Source organism: Dendropsophus ebraccatus, chromosome 8 (assembly GCF_027789765.1).
Source record: "Dendropsophus ebraccatus isolate aDenEbr1 chromosome 8, aDenEbr1.pat, whole genome shotgun sequence".
Taxonomy (NCBI): domain Eukaryota; kingdom Metazoa; phylum Chordata; class Amphibia; order Anura; family Hylidae; genus Dendropsophus; species Dendropsophus ebraccatus.
In genome coordinates this window covers 109,760,865-109,766,887 of record NC_091461.1, presented here as the reverse complement: position 1 = coordinate 109,766,887, position 6,023 = coordinate 109,760,865, and positions in this window count along the sequence as shown.

Sequence of the window (6,023 nt, the reverse complement as noted above, 5' to 3'; positions counted from 1 at the left end):
CTGAATTCCCCCCAAATTGTAACTTATTTCTCCTATTTCACCACCCCTTTTTTTTTTTCTTTGTTACTTATGTTGCTGCCATTTAGTGGTGATATAAAGATATTACAGGTCCCTTGATAGCGGAAACACTATAGAAAAGCATTGGTGCTTAGCTTTTGAATTTGGGTTTTCATTAGGCCCCATTGCCATAGGTGTATAACATCCAGCCCTGACTGATACAGTCGCCTTTACCAAGATCAATGATAGAATGGGCTGTTCTATAGAGCACAATGCTGTAATAGGAGCTGACACTGCAACAAGCCAGTTCCTGACATTTCTTCCTCCATCAGTGGTTGAGGATTCAGAGCGTTTCAGCCGTGAGTGCTAAGGAGCATAGAACATAAAAGTTACCAACACTCCTGACTCCATTACTGCAGAGACAAACCCTCATCTGGTATCTGCACTGGTACTGTGCCCACCGGGAGATTCATGGCTGAGCAGCTGCATGCAAGCCTCACATCACCAAGCACAATGCCAAGGGTCAGCTGGAGCTGTGTAAAGCCGCCACCACTGGACTCTGGAGTAGAGAAGACATTGTCTGGGCAGTGACAAATCTGACCCCCACAAACGTGTTCTAGATTTATTGCCTATGGATTTATGTTCACATACTGTATTTGTAAACCACAAACTTTGGCCTATGTGCCAGGAAAGCTTCAAGCAACAACCCTGGAGTATTCACCAGTGAGCAGACTATGTACCAGAAGACTTTGTTTAATGGGAGTCTACAGGTCACAGATTCAGCTGTTTACTGTGTGATGAGGAAGAATGCTATAAATTTGTATATGAGCCTGCAAACAGGGCCGGCTGCTGCATAGAGGGGGCTACTACACTGTGATGTAATGGACAGGCCTATATAGACTCCTGTGTTTCTGGCCTTATAGCTGGAGAATGCAAGTAGGAGGACACAGATTACAGATTTCCCCCCAAAAAATAGCATTTAAAAAAAAAAAGTCATTTATGGCAAGTTTCAGATGTGACTGTCTTTTAAATTCTTCTACATTTTCAGTACAATTTCCACCCCCCCCCCCCCCCCCCCCCCCGTTCTGGAATCAGTCTACATTAATTTACTTTTGCATGTAAATTGTTATTTATCCTGTACTGATCCTGAGTAGGGATGATCGACGATGAGGATTCTTCAAGTTCACTGGAACCATCGGCTTCCCATTCAAAGTGAATGGGAAGCCGATGGTTCGAGTTCGAACGAACTTGAAAAATCACAATGTTTGATCATCTCTAATCCTGAGTTACATCCTGTATTATACTCCAGAGCTGTACTCACTGTGTACATACATTACATTACTTATCCTGTACTGATTCTGAGTTACATCCTGTATAAGGGTCGGTTCACACTACGAAATTCCGCGGATAATGTCCGCAGAATTCCGTCGACTGTCCGCACGCATGGCCGCGCACCTTTCCACCTGCTCCATAGACACCATTCTATGGGCCGGCGTATTCCGCTATCCGCCGAAAGAAGATTCCTTATGGGGTGTAGTTTCCAGAATTGGGTCACTTGTGGGGGGTTTCTACTGTTCTGGCAGCACAGGAGCTTTGTAATTGCGACATGGCCTCCATCCCCCATTCCAGCCTCTAAATGGCGCTCTGTCCTTTTGGTGACTTGCCCTGTGCCAATATGGCAAATTATGTCCACATGTGGGGTATTTTCGTACTCAGGGGAAACTACCCTACACGTTTTGTGTTCATTTTCTTTTTTAACCCCTTGTGGAAATGGAAAAAAATCAAGGCTAGACCAACATTTAGTGTAATTTTTTTTAAATTTTTACTCTAAATCATTGATCTTGTCTTGATTTTTTCATTTTCACAAGGGGTTAAAAGATAAAAAAAAAACACAATGTGTAGAGCAATTTCCCCTGAGTACGGAAATACCCCACATGTGGACATAAAGCGCCATGCGGGTGCAGGGTAAGCCTCCAAAGGGAAGGTGCGCCATTTGGTTTTTGAAGGCTGGATTTGGATGGAATGGATTTCGAGGGGCCATGTTGCATTCAAAAGGCCCCTGTGTTGCCAAGACAGTTAAACCCCCCACAAGTGACCCCATTATGGAAACTACACCCCTCAAGGAATGTAACAAGGGGTGTAGTCAGCATATGGACCCCACTGGTGACGGGCACAAATGTGGAACAATGTGGCGTGAAAATGAAATATTAAATTTTTTACACTATAATGTTGGTCTAGCCTTGAATTTATCATTTTCACAAGGGGTTAAAAGAGAAAAATAAACACAAAATGTGTAGAGCAATTTCCCCCGAGTCCGTAAATACCCCACATGTGGACATAAAGCGCCATGTGGGCGCAGGGCAAGCCTCTGAAGGGAAGGAGCGCCATTTGGATTTTAGAGGTTGGATTTGGCTAGAATGGATGATGAACGCCATGTCGCATTTACAGAGCCCTCGTGCTGCCAAAACACTGGAAACCCCCCACAAGTGACCCCATTCTGGAAACTACACCCCTCAAGGAATCTAACAAGGGGTGCAGTGAGGATATGAACCCCTGGATGACGGGCACATTTGTGCCATGAAAGTGAAAAAATGAAAATTTTCACTTTCACGTCACATTTTTCCACATTTGTGCCCGTCACCAGTGGGGTCCATATGCTCACTGCACCCCTTGTTAGATTCCTTGAGGGGTGTAGTTTCCAGAATGGGGTCACTTGTGGGGGGTTTCCAGTGTCTTGGCAGCACGAGGGCTCTGTAAATGCGACATGGCCCTTGAAATCCATTCCAGTGAAATCCAGCTTCCAAAAGCCAATTGGCGCTTCTTCCCTTTGGAGTCTCGTCCTGCGCCCGCTTGGCACTTTATGTCCACATGTGGGGTATTTCCGTACTCGGGAGAAACTGCGCTACATGTTTTGTGTTTTTTTTTTCCTTTTATCCCTTTGTGAAAATGAAAAATTGAAGGCTAGAACAACATTTTAGTATAAAAAATACTTTAGTCTTTTTTCAAGCCATATTGTTTGGAAAATCTGTGAAGCACCTGTGGGGTCCAGATGCTCACCGCACCCCTTGTTACATTCCTTGAGGGGTGTAGTTTTCTAAATGGTGTCCCTTTAAGGGTGTTTTTTAGGTTTTGGCACCCCAGAGCCTCTGCCAACCTGAAGTGGTACAGTCAAAAATGACCAACAATAACGGAGCCATTGAAATTCACTAGGCGCTCCCTTATATCTGAGGCTTGTGGTTGCGTCAAATAGCGCAATAAGGCCACATATGGGGTATTTCTATAAACTGCAGAAACGGGGCAATCAATATTGGGGTGCATTTCTCTGGTAATAGGTTTATAATTATGAAAAATATTGGATTACAATAAAATCTCTGCACAGAAAATTAAATTTTTCAAATTTCTTACACACTTAGCTTTTATTTCTGTGACTCCCCTAAAGGGTTAAAAAACTTTCTGGATGTGCTTTTGCAGAGTTTAGGGGGTGCAGTTTCTGAAATGGGGTGCTTTGTGGGGCTTTCTAACACACAGTCCACCCAAATACACTTTAAACCTGAACAGTTCCCTAAAAATATCTGATTTTGAAATTTTACAGAAAATTTGGAAATTTGCTGCTAATGTTTTAAGCTCCCTATTGTCTAAAAAAAATAAAATATAGTTTAATAAATGCCGCCAACATAAAGTAGACATGTTGCTAATGCTATTTAATATATAATTTATGTGGTATAACCACTTTCTGTATAAGCAGAAAAGTTTTAAAGTTGGAAAAATGCATTTTTTCACAATTTTTCACGCTATTTTGGGTTTTTTCATAAAGATTCGTTATAAGTATCGACTCCAATTTACAAGAAATGTGAAGTACAATATGTCACGAGAAAACAATCTCAGAATCAGCCGGATAGGTAAAAGCATCCCGAAGTTATTAATGAATAAAGTGACACTGGTCAAATTCATAAAATTTGCTCCGGTCCTTAAGGCCATTTCAGGCCCGGTCCTTAAGGGGTTAAAGTGTCACTGTCATGAAATTTTTTTTTTTGCAGAAATCAATAGTCCAGGCGATTTTAAGAAACTTTGTCATCGGGTTTATTAGCCGAAAAATGCATTTTTATCATGAAAAAGCAGTTTGAAGCTCTCCCCCCTGTCTTCATTTTTCTCCTATGGAGAGAGCTAAAGAAAAGACCAAAACAGGACAACAAAGAGTTAATCTACAAATCCCCATTATCTCTTCTGACCATCACCAGTGACCTGTCTGAGCTCAGATTACAGCTGTCACCCAGCTCGTGCCTGTAATCCTCTGTTATCTGCTTTCTGCTGCCGGCTAACTCCCTCCTTCCTCCTCCCCCCTCCCCTCTCCCTAGAGCAGACAGGGTACGTCTCCTGCAACAAGTCACAATTTTCAGATTTTTCAGAGTGGATGAAAAAGAGGAAGGAGGGGGGGACCTGGGAAAAGGCTTTTTGAATGCAGATAATGGCAGATTTGGCTAATAAACCCAATTACAAAGTTTCTTAAAATCGCCTGGACTATTGATTTCTGCAAAAAAAAAAATTACGACAGTGACTCTTTAACCCTTAGACGACCCAGGGCGTATAGTTACGCCATGGAAGTCTGTCCCCAGACGACCTAGGGCGTAACTGTACGCCCTGGGTGTTTCTCACGCTATGAAGCGTGCTCCGGAGCGGAGCGCGCTTCATAGCAGGTGGGGGCCGGCTGCAATCAGCAGCCGGGACCTCACCGGTAATGACACGCTGCAGCGATCGCGCTGCCGCGTGTCATTAACTCCTTAAACGCCGCGATCACGGGGCGACCGCGGAGTTTAAGTGTAAGTGACAGGGGGAGTCCCCTGTCACTTACCGATCGGGACCCCCGCAGTGTGACTGCGGGGGTCCCGATCGGTAAAACGGGCCGCCGGAGGTCTCTCACCTGCCTCCGCGCGGTCCGATCGGCGCTCTGGTCACTGAGCCTGCACAGGCAGGCTCAATGAGCAGATCGCCGATAACACTGATCAATGCTATGCCTATGGCATAGCATTCACAGGGCTCCAGACTAAAAAATTTACCTGGGAGCCATTGGCTCCTAACCTGAAAAATTTAGGCGCCAAATAGAATATTTGGTCGCCAACATTTTAAACCATGTAAAATTAATGTTATGTTACATGGGACTTACTGTGTGCAGAGGCCACGGCAGCCTCCTCCTCCTTTAGATCCTTTCTTTTCTTAGTTTGAAAACGTTCAACATGGAAACTTGCAACTTGACAACCATATACAGTCTAACTCAGTACTTCAGCTTCACTTGGCTAGCCTTTTAATGAGGCTTACTCTTCTGAACTTGAACTTAAAGGGAACCTGTCGACCCTCATGCCGGGGTGACAGGCTCCCAACCCCCCTATACTCACCTCATCGCGCCAGGTCCCGCTTCTGAAGATGGCCGGGTCACTGAGATCTCTGCCGCTGCAGCCCGGCGCGCACACTGAGAGATGAGTCCAACGCTCATAGAGAATGACGGGAGAGTCCAGCGCTCCGTCATTCTGACATGACGGAGCGCTGGACTCTCCCGTCATTCTCTATGAGCGTTGGACTCATCTCTCAGCGCACGCCGGGCTGCAGCGGCAGAGATCTCCGTGACCCGGCCATCTTCAGAAGCGGGACCCGGCGCGATGAGGTGAGTATAGGTTCTAACGGGGGGTTGGGAGCCTGTCACCCCGTCACCGGGGGTGACAGGTTCCCTTTAAAAGCTTGCAACAGTCTATACATACTGAGCTAGACTTCTGACTGCAGCCATAGTGACCCCCACAAGATGTGTATATAAATAGATATATCTCTCACCTAGTGACTAATGCAAGTGACCCCCTACAATACAGACACCTGAGGGGCCCTGATAATAATAATTGTGCATATATCTATCTCCCAGTGTCTGCAGCCAGTTTGCCCTACACTTATAGATGGCCCCCTCCTCTTATAGATGACCCCCTCCTCCCCCCCATTATAGATGCCCCCTCCTCCCCCCCATTATAGATGCCCCCTCTCCCCCC